General features: G+C 36.9%; 1 protein-coding gene and 2 long non-coding RNA genes across 6 annotated transcripts in view; 1 reads left to right on the top strand and 2 right to left on the bottom strand.

Moving 5' to 3' along the window:
* The window catches only part of notch1b (notch receptor 1b), a 190383-nt gene that overhangs the window by 48133 nt on the left and 122638 nt on the right, over positions 1 to 19612 (top strand). The window lies entirely within an intron of this gene.
* On the bottom strand, positions 1332 to 4805 carry LOC141385861 (uncharacterized). 2 transcript variants are annotated; one of them, XR_012406970.1, is made up of 6 exons: positions 4482 to 4805; positions 4094 to 4237; positions 3255 to 3371; positions 3121 to 3162; positions 2713 to 2799; positions 1332 to 2328 (listed from the first exon to the last, which is right to left on the bottom strand). It is a non-coding gene; the product is annotated as an uncharacterized lncRNA (long non-coding RNA). The 2 variants fall into 2 exon arrangements; XR_012406971.1 differs by lacking the exon at positions 4482 to 4805 and having other exon boundaries at positions 3268 to 3371; positions 4094 to 4146.
* On the bottom strand, positions 5944 to 8817 carry LOC141385665 (uncharacterized). 2 transcript variants are annotated; one of them, XR_012406489.1, is made up of 7 exons: positions 8758 to 8817; positions 8325 to 8437; positions 7829 to 7989; positions 7236 to 7362; positions 6974 to 7059; positions 6615 to 6657; positions 5944 to 6516 (listed from the first exon to the last, which is right to left on the bottom strand). It is a non-coding gene; the product is annotated as an uncharacterized lncRNA (long non-coding RNA). The 2 variants fall into 2 exon arrangements; XR_012406488.1 differs by lacking the exon at positions 7829 to 7989.

Genomic DNA, 19612 nt, shown 5'->3' with positions numbered 1-19612 from the left:
CATCTCCTCAAATTATATAGCCAAAATCAGCATCCCCTCAGATTACATAGCCAAATTCAGTGTCTCCTCAGATTATATAGCCAACATCCCCTCATATTATATAGTCAATGTCAGTGTCTCCTCAAATTACTTAGCCAGCATTCCCTCAGATTATATAGCCAAAATCAGTGTCTCCTCAAATTACATAGCCAACATCCACTCAGATTATAAATCCAATGTCAGTGTCTCCTCAAATTATATAGCCAGTATCCCCTCAGATTATATAGCCAAAATCAGTGTCTCATCAGACTATGTAGCTAGCGTCTCCTCAGATTATATAGCCAATGTCAGTGTCTCCTCATATTATGTAGTCAGCATCTCCTCAGTTTATATAGCCAGCATCCCCTCAGATTATATAGCCAATGTCAGTGTCTCCTCAGATTATACAGCCAGCATCTCCTCAGATTATATAGCCAAAGTCAGCATCTCCTCAGTTTATATAGCCAGCATCCCCTCAGATTATATAGCCAATGTCAGTGTCTTCTCAGATTATATAGCCAGCATCTCCTCAAATTTTATAGCCAAAATCAGCATCCCCTTAGAGTACATGGCTAAGTTCAGTGTCTCCTCAGATTATATAGCCAACATCCCCTCATATTATATAGCCAATGTCAGTGTCTTCTCAAATTACTTAGCCAGCATCCCCTCAGATTATATAGCCAAAATAATTGTCTCCTCAGATTATATAGCTAGCATCTCAGATTATACGGATAGCCAAAATCTGTGTTTCAGATTATATAGCTAGCATCTCCTTAGAATATATAGCCAAAATCTGTCTCCTAGCCAACATCCACTCAGATTATGTCAGTGTCTCCTCAAATTATATAGCCAGCATCCCCTCAGATTATATAGCCAAAATCAGTGTCTTATCAAACTATATAGCTAGCGTCTCCTCAGATTATATAGCCAATGTCAGTGTCTCTCCTCAGATTAAATAGCCAGCACCTCCTCAGATCAGTTTCAGTTTCCTTTATTTATGTCATTCAAATCATCACAATAGAATTGTAATGCAGAACGAAATTACACTGTTAGACATTTCAAAGGGTTTTTACAGTAACTTACTGGCAACACTGTTGCCAGTAAGTTACTGTATTTTAGATTTACAGTATACAACTGTAAATCCGTTTACAGCATGTTACCGTAGTGTCTGAAAATGGTTAACTACTGTAAAAACCTAAGTTAACAGTTAGCTACTGTAAACCTTTTAATTTTGTCCTAAATATTTTATAACATAATTTTATTAATATTATTTTAATACTATAGACCTAAAAAAGACACAATTACAAAATATTAACAAAATAAACACTTTATTTAAAACATTGGAGATGCTTAAAACAAGCTTAAAAATGTGTAAAAACATTACATTTCAATCATTCAAAATATTTTATTTTAAGAAAAAAAAAACATTGAAAATGACAAAGCACATTAACATACATGTACAAAACTAATTTAAGTGTCTGACCTGCATATTGTTGAGAAAAAAAAAACCCAATTGTACTAAGTACTACTGACATTAAACCAGACACAATTACAAAATATTCCATTCTTTAAAACATTAATAATGCTTAAAGCATTTAAGGAAAATGTGTGAAAATTACATTAAGCAATAAAATCAACACATTAAAAATAAATAAAACACACAAAGCACTAGAACATACATGTACAATAAAAATTTAAACTTCTGAATTGCATATTGTTGGAAAAATAAATATTTGTAACTATTAGCCGACTCAGAAACAACCCAACTTTAAAATATTACTAATTCTGGTGTCAAATGCTCAACAAGGTCTGAATTCACATGTTCAAATGCAATTCATCTTTATTTCTATTGCACTTTTACAATGTAGATCAATGATGTCAAAGCAGCTTAACATAGAAGTTCTTGTAAATTGAAGCTGCTTCAGTCCAGTTTTCAGAATTGAAGCAGTAAATGTCACTGCTAAAAAAGTCCAAACACTGAAGAGCAAATCCACCGATCCATCAATCGTAGCCAAGCGATCCAGTGGCGACAGTGGCATGGAACAAACTTCACCAACTGACGAAAGTGTAGAATAAAATCCCTTGAGAGATACCAGGCTCAGTTGGGCATGACCAGTTCTCCTCTAGCCAAACTTGTGCAAGGCTGCAGTCTAGGCACCGGAGGCTTGAAAGTTCACCAGCGGGTGGTCAGGCTGCCCCATTGGATCAATGCGGAAACTCATTGATCACGTGTGTCTTTTAGGATTCACTCCTCCATGACCACCACAGCATCTGGTCAGGATTTGGCCCAGTCCAGGATTATGAAGAACTCTGGATAAGGACAAACAGACTAACATAAGCATAGAAGAAGCTTGTTTAAAAAAAATAAATCATATACTGGTTAATTATTTTGAAGCATGGCAGCTAGGTTGGGGTAGTTTTCAGCTGGTACTGAGCAACTGGCTCCTGCTCATAACCTGCTCACTACCATGTTTAAAAGATAACTAACCAGAATGTCCTGTTTATTTTTTTCCCTAACAAGGTTTTACAAAAACATTGTAGCATTTGTGATGGGTTGATTCACTGCAGGACAGATTAGACTATTTGTTTTATGTATTCCTAATAAACTAAAACTGACTGAATACTGATACAATTATTGAGAGTGTCTCACCTAATCCAAGTTCTAAGTTAGCTGGTGAAAGAAGGATAACTCACTGTTGTTCATGGTTGTCATTCTCTTCAGTACTTCTCCTGCTATCTTCTGGCTCACTCTGGTTGTTGCTGTGCATTTTGTTTCATCCTCTGGAATTATTTATACAAAAAAAATTATTATTTTATTTATTGCAAAATATTTAGGCAACATGAAATGGGGAAAAAGACATTTAATACATAGACAAATGCATGTATCCCAATACTAATTATTGTATTTTGAAATGTCTGACCCATGACAGACCTCAATCTGCTCAAAAATATTATAAACAAAGATGAAAAAAAAACCTACTAAATGGTTTAATAAAAAAGGGAAAAAGATTTTTTTATTTAGCTAGCAACTAAACATGTGACACATTTTGTATTAAAAGTAACGTTAATATATTGAGAAACAAATAGATGTACAGTACTTACTGTTGTATGAGGTCCAGTTTGCACAGGCAGGCTCCCAGTATTCTATATTGAGACCATAAAAAAGCCAAAAAAACAGATAAGAATACCATGCTACAATCCACAACCTCCACACAACTTTTTTTTTATTTGTTTACCTTGGTTGCTTACTGGTCTTGCTTATTTTTTAAGCATAAGGCTGTGCTGATCAAGATGTTCCTCCGAAATGCTGTTTGTTTCTTCAGACAAAACCTGCTGCTGTGCCAGTGCCATATCTAAACAGAAAAAAATATAATGGTAACAATTATGTTAAACCAAATGTCAAGAGTTGTGATAAAAAAATAATTAGCAAACAATAAATAGCAAAAAGGTGGTTATTAGCATAATGCATAGAGGTAAAATTGGTTTTATATTAGCAGATTCAGACTTCCCCCTTAATAATTTAATTTCATAAAAGTATTATTTGCAAACTCTAAATAGCGAAATCATTTTAGCAGCTAATGACTATCAAAGTACAACATGCTCACGGTCAAATAAACAGTGTTAATGTTGATTTCAAGTCATACTGGCATGCTAATTCTGATCGAATATTCAAAGTAACATGGTAAACAGTATAACGTTAGAGTCTTCTAAATGAACGAATGTGCGAATATAAAACCAACTTTACCTCTATGCATATTGTATAGATTTACGTTAACGTTCTTATAGGTTACGTCGCGATGTTATTTTCTCAAGCTAACGTTATAAGTTACTCTAAACCAGAGAAAAATAAGTTCACAACATCTAATATATATAGTATAAATCAATATAAGTTAAACGTTGCACGTTAAAATGAGTTTGAGTCCAATTCAGTATAAACTTAGCTCAGTTTAGCTAACAGTTAACTTAACATTACCATTTTAAGATCGCTTCAGCCAATGTTGCCGAGCAAACAAATGCTAATAGAGGTGCTCAAATCAATGTCGACTGTTGTCAGCACAGACAGACGCGCTTTTACCTGGATTATTTGATGGTCTTTCATTCATATTCTTCTGGGGGAAAACACTCTCTGCCGGACCGTTGTCTCGTGCTAAGTGTCCTCCAAAACTGTCTGCATACCTCTGGTTCCCTCCTAAACCAAAACCTGCTGCAACACCGGTTTCTATGTAAATAAATAAAAAGATATGACGAGAACAATGGCTATAGTCATAAACAGTCTTATTTAAAATAATAGTAGTGTTAATGTAATAAATTAAATAAAGGTAACATCTTAATAGGTGATATATTTCTCAAATGGGCAAAACAACGCCAAGCCAGAGAAAATAATAATAGCCAACTTTATACTTTACTTTGTTTTATTCTCGTCCACAAAACATTCTGTAAAATGAAACACTGCCTCAGCTTACCAGAGTAAAGTTTGTTAAATCCAGTATGTTCTTCAGGCACACTAATAAATTGTCCTCCAGAATTGCTCCAGGGTCCTCAGGCAAAATGTGATGCAGAGTAGTCGAATCGCCGCAAGGTGGCGTTGAAGCAGTTGTGGAAAATACAGTATAATACACGAATTTTTACAAATACAGTACATCGCTGTATATGTTGTTCGACGTCACACTAAATTCCCATAATGCAACGGTAAATACAGTTATTTACCGTAAAAGGAATTTGCAGTATTACACTGGGTGAAATACAGTAAATAACTGTGTAATTTACAGAAATGTCTAACAGTGTACGTTGCAACAGACCCAACAAGAACATAAAAAAACATCACTATAAAAACACTATAAAATCCTAACATGATAAATAAGCTTTTATAATTCCATAAAAATATAAAAAATATAGTTATATAAGATATAACCCATTTATCTTGGGTTGACATGTTCAATGTCAGTGATGACATAGTCAATGTCAGTGTCTCCTCGTATTATATAGCTAGCATCTCCTCAGATGATATAGCCAATGTCAGTGTCTCCTCAGATTCTAAAGCCAACGTCAGTCTCCTCAGATTATATAGCCAGCATCCCCTCAGATTATACAGCCAATTTCAGTGTCTCTTCAGATTATATAGCCAGCATCTTCTCAGATTATATAACCAACGTCAGTATCTCCTCAACTTATCTAGCCAACATCAGTATCTCGTCAGATTATACAGTTAACGTCACTATCTCCCCAGATTATATAGTCAACGTCAATATCTCCTCAGATTATATAGTCAACGTCAATATCTCCTCAGATTATATAGCCAATGTCAGTATGTCCTCAGATTATCTAGCCAGTGTCAGTATCTCCTTAATTATATAGTCAACATCAGCATCTCCTGAGATTATATAGCCAACATCAACATCTCCTTAGATCATATAGCCAAAGTCAGTGTCACTTCTGATTATATAGTCAACGCCAGTATCTTCTAAGATTAAATGTCCAACGTCAGTATCTCCTGAGATTATAAAGCCAACCTCAGTATCACCTCAGATTATATAGCCAGCATCCCCTAACATCCAGATTCTCCTTAGATTATATAGCCAGCATCTCCTTAGATTATATAGCCAACATCCTCTTGAGGTTATATAGCCAGGGTTCTCTCAGATTGTGTAGCCAGCACCCTTCAGATTATGTAAGAAGGTTGTGTATCCAATGTCAGATCACAGATTACATAACCACAATTTCCAGATTATATACACAGCAAAATGTGGGGACCCAAAACAACTCTATGGGTGTTAATTTCAACACTTTGAAAGTGTCTCATGGGGTCCACTCAAAACAGACTTAAATCAACACTTTCAAAAGGGTTGGCACATTGACACCGAAGTAAGGGTTAATTTTAACTCAGGGCAGAGTTAAAAAATGTAACTATATTTAACACCACCTGGTGTAATATATTATTTTATTCAACTCTCTTGAGTGTAAATATGGTAAAAAGGTCAAATAGACTGTAAATTACAAAATAAAGACAATTTATTTGAAAACATTCACAACTTCAACAATTCATTCAATTTTTAAAATGCAACAATGTCAAATATGCTTTAAATGTTTTATTAGTACAGACAGTATCAACAAAATATGATGTCCAAACTTTATGTTTCATCAGAGCAATTTGAAAGTTCAATATATCGTCACTCATAGTTTTCTTCTGAACGCATAGTTTTCTTCTGAAATTACATTTTAAACAACTTGGCGTGCAAATCTTTCACTTCTGGTGTTTCCTTGGTCCTCCACATCAAACACAGCAGTTTAAATGAAGGTATAAATGCTGTAAACTTGTGTGAAAACAAACTGGAGCTAGGAAATCTCATCAAGCATGTCCTGTGAATGAAGTGCTTCCCAGCCACAGGATGACCTTTTTATCCATGACGAAGTAGCAGCTGCTGATCGCTCGTCTGGTGGTTCCTGATGCACGGATATAGGGTGAAGCTCATCTAAGAACTCTTCAAGACTCCAGCATGACTAAGAAAAATGTTTAAAAATAAAATTGCAATCAAATTCTATGATATATTTAAAAGAACATTTAAAGTAAATAAAACATTCAAGAAATCTAAACTCACCTTTTGAAAATCTACATGATGATCCACAACTTGACTCTCCCAGCTGGTTGAGGTGACAGGATATGGAAAAGTAGAAAAAACACATACATCACTGTTGGATCTCCAAAAACAATTAGGTTAACCACTATGACTAGAACTGGAAAAACAGGCAGCTGTCTGTCCAGAATCCTCAATTTAACACAACACTTGGAGCAAAATTTAGAGGAGCTTAAAATCTTTTATATCATTTAGTGATGCTGACTTCCCCAAAATATTGGCCACAGTGTAAAAAATATTCATAAACTTACAGTTTTCTGTAAGCGTGTGCGTTTGTGTGTGTGTGTGTGTGTGTGTGTGTGTGTGTGTGCGTGTTTCTTTACCAGATTCAACTTGTTAGGCCCTTTCAGGTCCAGTATTGACACCACCTTTACTGGAGTCTAGCAGATGTTTCAGGTCCAAATATAATCTAAAATATTAGGATAAGCAGAAGAGAAAAAGTGCAAAGACAACAGCAAAACATTATTTAAGTAAAAGTTCACCCACAATACAAAACTTATCACCTTCATGTCATTTGTTATTCTCTAATGCTCTAATACCCTCTCAGCTTATTGTGAAACAAATACAGAACTTTATCAAGCATACCTTCATTATTATCACCACATATGACCAAGAATGTGTGCTTGGTCATTTCACCAACTCTGGAAATACACCATCCGTCTCTAATCAGCCACCGTCACAGGGTCTTGTGTTATTGTACAGAGAACTGTGGCTGTTAAAAAACAACAACACATTAGTATCTAACACATATGCATAACCTTCAGATAAAAAAGCGAGATGAACATCACAAAGTATGCCTCACACATTTTCACATATCTTTTGATTCAGATGTTGATTATTGATAATAAATCTACAAATCAAACCTGTATCATCATTAGGCTGCTCAAATATGAATCAGTTGATTAATTTTACAGACAGGTGGCTGTTTACAACGCACTAATAAAACGGAAATGTTGTGTACAGTACATGCTAAGTTTAGCCTATAGTTTTAAGCACAATATCATGCGGGAGAAAAAGCTTGACTAAGATGTTCCTGACAACAGAAATAGCCTAACTTACTAACGTCAGACATCCCGAGTTGGGAAAAGTCATTTTCGGGGGATACAGAGTTGATTTGCGGGAGGTAGCGGGAGAGATAAGTACCTGAAGAGCAATGGGATGAGCTGCGCGCGACGTACCTGAAGAGCGGTGGGGGTGACTTGAGCGCGACGTACCTGAAGAGCTGGGAGGGATGCGGTGGAGAGGGGCGTGCAAAGTGTTTAATGACCGGGCGGGAGACGCGCGATTTCCGGGAGATGATCATTCATTTGCGGGCATCTACTTGGGCATCTGGGAGTCTCTGTGCATTTGCGGGATAACGTTAACGTTAGTCCCGCAACTTCCGGGAGACTTCTGTAACGTTAAATGTCTGATAAAGTGCAAACGCGGTCATTTAAAGACATTAATGTTAACATTCCGACTTTAATGGTTGTCAACACTTAATATAATTCAAGCGTACGTTATCACACGAGTCTAAGTTATGGACTAACGGTATATGGACGGCCACGAATGAACCAGTTTAAAAGGGCCGCGGTGTTTAAAATAACCAAATTACGTAACGTTACACGAATAACAAACAATCATTTGTTTCAGCCAGGAAGCCTTTTACAAGTAAGCATATGTTCATTTACTCACCAGATATGTTTTAGAAACTCTCCAGAGCTTATGGAAACCGTCCTGTGTTGCCGTTAGCATCCGGGCAGAGTAGGCTAACGTTAGGCGGCTCGGGGGATTCCCTCGCTAGTTTGCTTAGAATTAAAGGAGAAGTGTCGATTTTATTTTACAGATGGGTAACAACGCACAAAATGGCATTAAGCGTGACAGAAATGTGTTGAACATGTACATTTGATGTTTTTATGCACTATGTATGCGTGAGCATATATAAAAACATTCTTGAAAAGAAGTCAATAGTAATGCAGTTAAGCTAGATACACAAACGACCATGAATGAACCACAGAAGTTTAAAATTGTCACTCCATTCTAAAGTTATTAACTTAACAATATGTTTACAACTGTATTTCCTTAAAGAAAGTCAGTAAAATACCAACATTTAGGTAGTTTGACTCACCAGTTGCTGTTCTAAACCTCAGATGGAAAATGGCATCTGGAAAATTCTTCAGTGACTGGGGCTGCATGAATTCCCGGATGTTGGAAATAACACCACCAAGTGTTGAAAAGATAACTCCTTGATTTCGCACTGAATAAAATCAATTCTAACTCTTATTATATTCATTTATCAAAATCTAACTCTTTAACGTCAACACTTTACTCTCAAATGCTTCAACACCGAGAATTTAACTCTGATGAATTTGCTGTGTAGTCACCATCTCCTTAGGTTCTATAGCCAGCATCCCCTTATATTAAATAGCCAGTGTTCCCTCAAATTATATACCCAGCATCCCCTCAGTCTGTGTTGTTAACAATGGCCAGCACGTCCCTGAGGAAAGTGAAAAGGAAGCTTTGACCTGAAATGAGCCCCTGCCTTTAATTTTATTCATGACTGTATGTCAAGCAGTTTTCTATGAAGTAATTCATCCTTTGTCACTTCCTTTTGGACAGATACAGTCAATTGATGGAAAACATAAGTCTTAGGTGTAAAATTTTAATGTCAGCGTGCTACGTTCAGCCCACTTCCAGCTTCTCATTGAAGAGAACAATATACTTATTTCATCCAGTGAACAACAACAAGCAGGAAATCAGCCTAGCACAGACAACAATACAAGAACTGGCCATTGTAGACTATCACGCTAAGGAGCTTGAATTAATTCATTAATCAAATTAATAAAAGTTATTGAACTGAATTAATTGAATAAATCAGCTTGAGTTCTCCATTGTCTCGTGATTTTGTGACAATAAGTATGGCAAGCAATTTTTACATTTAATCTATAATCCATGCCAGTATCTATTTTTACGCTGCAGTACACATACATACATATCTTTGGCATGCTAGAAGATTTTTCATTGAGTACAAGTAATTATTTATTAGTGATTACTGCTTATTATTTAGTTATCAGCACCTTTATTAAAGACACTACCATGTACCATATTCATTAGATCCTATTAGTAGTTATTTATTAGATACTGGCACTTGGTATTTAAGTTTCTAGTCATTTCATTAATTCATTAGCACTTATTCATTAGATACTACTTCATTTATTAACATTCATTTGATACTAGTAAACATTATTAGATAGTAGTTCTCCAGTGTTCCCTCTGATTATATATCAAGCGTTCCTTCAGATTATATAGTCAGCGTCACCTCAGATTATATAGCCAGTGTCCTCTCCGGTTATAAAGCCTAATTTAGGATTCTCTCAGATTGTATGACCAGTACCACTCAGATTATATAGTAAACACCCCTCAGATTATAAGGCTAGCATCTCCTCAGATTATATAGCCAGCATCTCCTCAGTTTATATAGCTAGCATCTCCTCATATTATATATCTAGCATCTCCTCATATTATATAGCCAAAGTCAGTGTCTCCTCAAATTATATAGCCAGCATCCCCTCAAATTATGTAGCCAATGTCAGTTTCTCCTCAGATTTTATGGCCAGCATCCCCTCAGATTATATAGCCAATGTTAGTGTCTCCTCATATTATATAGCCAAAGTCTGTGTATTCTCAGATTATATAGCCAGCATCCCTTTAGGATATATAGCCAAAGTCATTGTCTCCTCAGATTACATATAGCCACAATTTCTTCAGATTATTTAGCCATAGTCAGTGTCTCCTCAGATTTTAAAGCCAGCATCCCTTCAGATTATATAGCCAATGTCAGTGTCTCCTCAGTTTATATAGCCAGCATCTCCTCAGATTATATAGCCAAAGTCATTGTCTCCTCAAATTATACAGCCAACATCTTCTCAGATTATATAGCCAATGTTAGTGTCTCCTCATATTATGTAGCTAAAGTCTGTTTCTTCTCAGATTATACAGCCAGCATCCCTTTAGAATATATAGCAAAAGTCATTGTCTCCTCAGATTATATATAGCCACCATTTCTTCAGATTGTTTAGCCAATGTCAGTGTCTCCTCAGATTTTAAAGCCAGCATTGCCTCAGATTATATAGCCAAAGTCAGTGTCCCATCAGATTATATGGCCAGCATCCCCTCAGATTATATAGCCAATGTTAGTGTCTCCTCATATTATATAGCCAAAGTCTGTGTATTCTCAGATTATATAGCCAGCATCCCTTTAGGATATATAGCCAAAGTCATAGTCTCCTCAGATTACATATAGCCACCATTTCTTCAGATTATTTAGCCAAAGTCAGTGTCTCCTCAGATTTTAAAGCCAGCATCCCTTCAGATTATATAGCCAATGTCAGTGTCTCCTCAGTTTATATAGCCAGCATCTCCTCAGATTATATAGCCAAAGTCAATGTCTCCTCAAATTATGCAGCCAGCATCTTCTCAGATTATATAGCCAATGTTAGTGTCTCCTCATATTATGTAGCCAAAGTCTGTGTCTTCTCAGATTATACAGCCAGCATCCCTTTAGAATATATTGCCAAAGTCATTGTCTCCTCAGATTATATATAGCCACCATTTCTTCAGATTATTTAGCCAATGTCAGCGTCTCCTCAGATTTTAAAGCCAGCATTGCCTCAGATTATATAGCCAAAGTCAGTGTCCCATCAGATTATATGGCCAGCATCCCCTCAGATTATATTACCAACATCATTGTATTCTCAGATTATATAGCCAAAGTCAATGTCTCCTCAGATTATATAGCCAATATCAGTGTCTCCTCTTATTATATAGCCAACATCTCCTCAGATTATATAGCGAAGTCAGTTTCTCCTCAGATTACATTGCCAGAATTGCCTCAGATTATATAGCCAATGTCAGTGTCTCCTCAGAATATATAGCTAACATCGCCTCATATTATATAGCCAAAGTCATTGTCTCCTCAGATTATATAGCCAATGTCAGTGTCTCCTCATATTAAATAGCCAGAATCTCCTCAGATTATATTGTCAATGTCAAAGTCTCCTCAGTATATATTGCTAACATTGCCTCAGATTATAGTTCTTGTCACAATGTAAGTGTCAAAATCAGTCACCTCATATTATATAGCCAGCATCCTAAATATGATATAATAAATATGATATAAAAAATGATATAATAAACATCTGATACCCTTTTAATTAGTCTACCGAAGGCATCTACTTTTAAGTTTGTCACTAAAGCTCTGATTTTAAATCCTGCTCACCTGTTTTTCATATGTTAAAACAACAACTGGATGTCCATCTAAGGCCCCAGCAATGTCTTTCAGCCTGTCAAAGCTGTTTCTCAAGGGCCCTCAAATGAGGCTGAACACATGGCCCTTCATGCACAGCCACCCTTATCTGTCAGCAAACATACACACGGATTAGCCTGCGCTTTTATTCACAGATGCTGTCATCTCTTAAACAGATCCACGAAGACACAACAAAACACCCTAAAGACCTAAGTATCAAAATGTAGTATCAAAAACCTACCACTGCTATGCTGATGATACCCAGCTATACCTCTCTTTTCACCCTGATGATCCCTCGGTTCCAGCTCGCATCTCAGCTTGCCTGTCAGACATTTCACACTGGATGAAAGATCATCATCTTCAGCTTAACCTCGCGAAAACGGAAATGCTTGAAGTTTCTGCCAACCCAGAAACCCAGAATGGATTATTGCAACTCTCTACTAGCCGGGCTTCCAGCTAACTCTATCAAACCTCCTCAGCTGCTCCAGAACGCAGCAGCACAAGTGGTCTTTAATGAACCTAAAAGAGCACATTTCACTCCGCTACTCATCCGTTTGCACTGGCTTCCAGTTGCTGCTCGCATCAAATTCAAACCTCTGATGTTTGCCTACAAAGCGACCTCTGGCTTTGCTCCTTCTTATCTGCTCTCACTTCTGCAGATTTATGTGCCCTCCAGAAACTTGCGTTCAGTGAATGAACGTCGCCTCGTGGTTCCATCCCCAAAAGGGAAGAAATCACATTTCTCGAACTCTCGCATTCAATCTGCCCAGTTGGTGGAATGAACTCCCTAACTGCATCAGAACAGCAGAGTCACTCGCTGTCTTCAAGAAACGACTAAAAACTCAACTATTTAGTCTCCACTCTCCTTCCTAATCTGCAATTGCCTCTCTGGCTCCACCGCTGACAGAGTTAACAGGTACACTACATCTGAAAAAATCAGATATACCTTAATACACAAGGTTCTTTTATTTGGCAAAATTTGGTCCCCTTTTATTTCCTTTTTACAAACTTGTAATTAATATGTTTACTATGCCTTAAGTACCTACGTTTATTTTTGGATAGCACTGGTGGGTTGGGGGAATGCGTTTTTATTATTATTATTTTTTTTATTAGATTTTTTATTTTTTATTATTAGTATTAAGTAATTATTATTTTCATGAATGTTGTTTGTTGTTGTTTTTTTCCAATTATTATTTTATTTTATTTACTTTTTCAAATCTTTAATTGTTTGAATGCAAGTTTTCTGTTTATGCCTGCAAAAAGTGTATTTTCAAGTAAATGTCAGTGAAAAATTTCTGATAATAAAAATATTGAAACCAAAAAAACAAAACAAAAAAAAAACAAAACAAAAAAACTTACATTACTAATGTTTTGCCTCTTACACTGTACACACCTGAAACTTGCCTACTGCACTAATTAATTGTTGCTCTTATAGTTGTGTAAATTGCTTTCTTGTCCTCATTTGTAAGTCGCTTTGGATAAAAGCGTCTGCTAAATGACTAAATGTAAATGTAAAATGAGAGAGAGAAAGAGAGAGAGACTATAGAATACACAAGATGTGTCACTCGTATAGTTTTGAATGGGGAAACGTGTAACGGTCAATATGGCGAATTAAGCCTTGCCTACTAAGTTCCTTCCGAGACAGCAAATGAAACAGAATTTCCTCCAGACCCTGGATCCAATTTGTATTTGTATTGTATCTTTTCATCTCAGAATTCCTGGTCATTTTCATAAAGATCTTGTTGCAGCCTGAGGCGTCTGGGAGAAAATTCTCTGGTACAGTCGTTTTTCTGCATGAATTTGCATTTTATAAGATCCAATGGGACCGTTTTGAACAACAAACACAGTTTTACATATAGTTATAGCCATTATCTTTTGACTTCTGAAACCACAGCACGCATTTACAGAGAAGACATCTCCGGGCTTCTGGGTGTTTACTGTAAATAGAAAGGTTGGCTAGTTGTCATTTTCTGCTAATGCCTCTTAGTTCCCAGACTCTGGAGGAATTTGGCGCAGTTGCAGAACTAGTTGAACTAAGCTGGGAAAAGAGATATCAGGTTTGACAATAAACACAGTCCGCTGCCTCTAGTTTGTTTTCTTTGTCTCGCAGACGAGCCGTTTGCTGTGATGGTGTGTACGGGCAGGTGACAGGTGATATACAGCAAAAGGAAACACGCAGCAAAACCTTTACGCGAACATTAAACAGAAGATTGTAAATTAGCCTTTTGTCTCCGTCCACCTATTCTCACAATCACGCTCCCTCCCACACTCTTTATTTAAGATCGTCCTTTGTGGTTTCACATCCGAACTTCATTTCCTTCACGAGATTCACACCACTCCCCGGCTCAACATGAACAGGCCTGAAAGGTGTCAAAAACAAACACTGTTTGTCCAGCATCTTCACGGGACATTTGAGGAGCCTGTGAAAACGTTCATAGGAGGTGGCTCACGTGTGATAAGACCGAATTAGATAACATAGGCTTAAATAAACAGAAAGAAAGTTCATTTCACATGTGCTGTGCTTTTTCTGAACCATGACATCAGTCTTTATTATCTACCGAGACACAGACATCTGTGATCTCGCTGTAGTGAGTGATGATAACAGGCTGTAGAGGAGAAACGAAGCGGAAGTTGAGTCATTAAAACTTTTTCTTTTTGAAAGCTTTAAATAGTTCCACTCATAAATATATGTTTGCTGCTTGTTTAAACTACTTTTTTTTTAATTAGTTGAAACAACACAATTTTTTTTTCATTTAGTTTAATCCACTTAAATTTGTAAAAACGATTAAGTTAACTTAATCGTTTTGTGTTGGGACCACGTGAAGGATTTGTGTGGAACCCAGCATTTTTTACAGTGTAACACTGTACAAATGCAGGGTTCTACACAATTTATTCATGTTGTCCCAACAAATATTAAGTCAACGTAACGCAGATACATTCACTGGCCACTTTATTAGGTACACCTGTCCAACTGCTCGTTAACGCAAATTTCTAATCAGCCAATCGCATGTCAGCAACTCAACGCATTTAATCATGTAGACATGGTCAAGACGATCTGCTGCAGTTCAAACCGAGCATCAGAACGGGGACGAAAGGTGATTGAAGTGACTTTGAACGTGGCATGGTCTGAGTATTTCTGAGTATTGCTGATCTACTGGAATTTTCATGCACAACCATCTCAGAGAATGGTCCAAAAAAGAGAAAACATCCAGTGAGCGGCACTTCTGTGGGTGTAAATGCCCTGTTGATGCCAGACGTCAGAGGAGAATGGCCAGACTGGCTCCAGCTGATAGAAAGGCAACAGTAACTCAAAAAAACACTCGATTTCTGCTGAGACATTCAGATGGTAGAGTCAGAACTTGGCATCAGCAACTTGAAAGCATGGATCTATGCTGCCGTATATCAACGGTTCAGGCTGGTGTCAACACCACGGCCTACCTGAGTATTGTTGCCGACCATGTCCATCCTTTTATGACCACAGTGTACCCATTCTCTGATGGCTACTTCCAGCAGGATAACACACCATGTCATAAAGCGCGAAGCATCTCAGACTGGTTTCTTGAACATGACTGTTCACTGTAGTCAAATGAGTTCACTGTACTCAAATGGCCCCCACAGTCACCAGATCTCAATCCAATAGAGCATCTTTGAGAGATGTGGTGTAACGGCAGATTCACATCATGGATGTGCAGCCAACAAATCTGCGTGATGCTATCATGCCAATATCGACTAAAATCTCTGAGGAATATTTCCAGTACCTTGTTGAATCTATGCTTAAGATTATCTAAGATTAAGGCAGTTTTGAAGGCAAAAGGGGGTCCAACCAGGTACTAGTAAGATGCACCTAATAAAGTGGCAGGGGAGTCTAAGTGGATTAAACTTTAAACAATTAAGTTGTCCCCCCAAAAAACTCAAGAATTGTGCTGTTTCAGTTCTTTTTAAATTAGTAGTTTGTACAAGCAGCAGAAATATTTTTGAGTGAACTCTGGGTGATTCTAAGCCCCAGGTCAAGGGAATCATGGGTTATCTTCCTTTACGTTTCTCACTGCTCATTATTTACGCAGGGTTAACAATTAATTCTACATTCTCAACAATGCTGGGTTGTTGTAAGCCAACTTTGGGTTAAACAAGGACAACCCGTCAGGTTAATCGAGATAGTTCAACCAAAAGTGAAATCTCTGTCATCATTTACTCACCCTTCACTTGATCAAAATGTAACTTGAGCTTCTTCTGTTGAACAGAAAAAAAGATACTTTAAAAAATGCTGTTTGCTGCCATTGACTTCTGCTGTTCAAATTGAGCATAAGAATAGGGAAGAAAGGTTATTTAATTGGCTGGTCTGAATATTTTGGAAACTACTAATCTGCTGGGATTTTTATATTGGGTATATATATAAAGAACGGTCTAAAAAATAGAAATTATCCAGCGAGTGATAGTAAAACCTTTAAGATTAGCCACTTTAAGGAACAAGGATAACATGTGGTTAAAGAAAGGCTACACATATTCTGGAAATAGGCTTATTTTACCACTTCCCAATAGTTAAAGAGTTAAATTTTAACATTTTGTTAATCCATTCAGCTTTTCTGGCACTTTTAGCTTAGCTTAGCATAAATCATTTAATCGGATTAGACCATTAGCATATCGTGCAGTGGAAAAAAAAAGAGTTTTGACAATTTTCCTATTTAAAGCTTGTCTGTTAGTTACATCATGTACTGAAACCAATGTGAAGTGAAAAGTTGCTATGGCTAGGAATTGTATTATTATGTATGTATTTACTTGATTATTATAGCATGAGTATAGTTGCTAGCCATATCAACCTAGAAAATAGATTGATTCCCTGTTCCATTCCAACATTCCACATTGTTCAATTTCCAACAAAGGCTTATTCTGAAAATGTAGCCCTATATACATTTCTGGAGATCCAGAATTATGTAGCCAGAACTCATACCTGTCAACATTGGGATGTGAAAATAAGGGATGTGCCCCCAACCCCCCCCCCCCCCCCCCCCCATTCTTATTTTAAATAAATAAATATTATTTTATTTTATTATTATTGTTTACAGAAGATTACATTAAATAGCCGAGGTGTCACTTTAAAAATGCACCGATCTAACGTTTTAATGAAAGCATTCAATTGCTTTAATAACTTTTTATGCTCATTTAGGACAAAATTAGTTGTGTTTGAGACAAAAAAAACCCACCAAGATCAACATCTTTAGATTAATTATGTGTATATGTCTGTTCAAACACACACCCAAAACCTAGAATTTCGCGTCAGCTGACAGTCACGCACTGCTACGAGACTGTTTTGAGGATTGCATAGAAAGAGCGACGGCACCTGTAATGGAAAAGAAGGGAATTGAGCCGTTTTATATTTATTTTAAAGTGTTTTCATGCCTAAATAAAAAAAAAGAACAAAACAGACTAACATTGTAGAGCAAGGGACACCCCCTTGTGCTTTGACGGTATAAGTTATGTATAGGGAGGATCGGCTCTTTAATGTTGCCACCCTTCATAAAGAGATCGAAAACACGGGAGAAATATGGGAAAATACCTATGCGGGATGATAGCTGGGTATAGCTAAAAGATGAAAAATTTCCGGAAAAAATGGGAGGGTTGACAGGTATGAGAAATACGAATGGCTGAATTTCTTCTGACGTGACGTGTATTTCGTGCTACCAGCTATTTGCTTCCCTTTATATGGACGGCTTTTCCAATGTCACCAGTTTGTCCAATGGCTCGCCGCATGAGTCGCTGGGCTTGGGAAGCAGAGAGGAGTCTAGGGGAACACTTTTAGCTTAGCTTAGCATAGATTATTGAATCGCATTAGACCATTAGCATCTCAATCAAAAATATTCCAAAAAATTATTTTGATAATTTTCCTTTTTTAATCCTGACAGTTCTGTAGTTACATCATGTACTAAAGCCTAAGGAAAGTGAAAGGTTGCTTTGGCTCGGAACTATATTATTATTTATGAAGTTCTTTGATTATTACCCCATGATGTAGTTCCTAGCCATATTAAACTAAAAAATAGGAGCTTTATCTCCCCACTGCTCCTACAGAATATCCAATCTTTAAATAGGAAAATTATCCAAATTCTTTTTAAAAACAAATTGAGCAAAATGCTAATGGTCTAATCCAATTCAATTATTTATGCTAAGCTAAGCTAAAAGTGCTTCCGCCAGACCCAGAGACCAACTGAATGGATTCAAAAATGGTCAAACTCAACTCGTTAACTCTGGGTAACATGTAAAATCAGCATATTTCCCAAAAAAAAAAAGGAGTTTCTTATATTTATTCATTTTCTTTTCAGCTTAGTCCCTTTATTAATCTGGGGTCGCCTCAGCAGAATGAACCACTAATTGAGCATATGTTTTACTCAGTGAATACCCTTCCAGCCGCAACCCAGCACTGAGTTTCCTGTATGATCCCATATATTCCTCAAAAATCAATAATATGTTTTGGAATATTTCGACTAGATGGGAATCCATTGCATAAAACATGTCCAAGTAATTGGTGGATCATTCTGCAGTGGCGACCCCTAATAAATCAGGGGCACAGTCAAAGGAAAGTTAGCCACTGAGTGTTTTGGAATAATAAAAAATCACGATAGCTAGCATAACAGCTAAAATCTTTCCGATAACACCTCATTCCCTGCCATTTTCCCTGGAGAACCGTGACCTCAGATGTCAACATCTAACTACATCAACAACATTTGAATAGCAGTAACAGTCTCTTGCAAAACCACACACAGGGGTTAGTGAAGTTTCTAGACATCTGTGTATGTTGACGTCTGTTGTTTGTTATTTATACAAAGAGAGCAATAAGTCAAACTGCATAAATAACGGTGAAATCTAATTCAGCTGACGTCCATAGGGAAAACAAGCTAAAGATAGGGATATCTGAATGTCATCTCTGTTATGGGGCCATGTGTCACAGTCCCAGCGGTGGAACTTTATTTAAGCTTCATTCCCATGAATGAACTGTAGTTATTTACCCAGAGTTCCAGACTGCATGGAGCCAATGTGCTCTCTGATCACTGATCCTACAAGCTCCTGCAAACACACACCAGAGCCACTCAACACTGTGTTCGGATCCAAAATAAAGGCGAATTAAAACACCGCTTTTGTCCTGGGAATTAGGAGAAATCATGAGGAATGAGGGTATAATTGTGAACCGATTATATATTAATACTGTATTTTGGTCCCATGTTGTATGAACTGTCTTTGTACCTTAGAATATCAAATTTAATTCAACTTCTCAGTAATTAAAGGGATGGTTCAACGCAAAATGAAAAATTGCTGCTAATTTATTTACCCTCAGCCTTTTATTTCATTCTGTAGATATCAAACAAGTTTTTAGCCGAAACTGTCATGCAAGTCAATTGCTAATGGCATTTGAGGGTAAAAAAATACACACTACCTGACAAAAGTCTTGTCGTCGACCCAAGTTTTAGGAACAACTAAACTTAGATTACGCTTATTTTACCAAAATAAAATGATCATGCCTTGATTTGAATAATATAATTAGGACAGTAAAGTCTGACTTTGCTTAGACAAAAGTCTTGTCACTTAACAGCAATAATGTACAGTATACAATATAAAGTCATGCTGCAGTGGAAACAATATGAATATTGTGTATGAGCTTGGAGGACTGCATCCATACATCTCTGCAGTG

This window comes from Danio rerio, chromosome 5 (genome assembly GCF_049306965.1).
Source record: "Danio rerio strain Tuebingen ecotype United States chromosome 5, GRCz12tu, whole genome shotgun sequence".
Taxonomy (NCBI): domain Eukaryota; kingdom Metazoa; phylum Chordata; class Actinopteri; order Cypriniformes; family Danionidae; genus Danio; species Danio rerio.
This window is presented reverse-complemented; position numbering and strand designations above follow the sequence as displayed.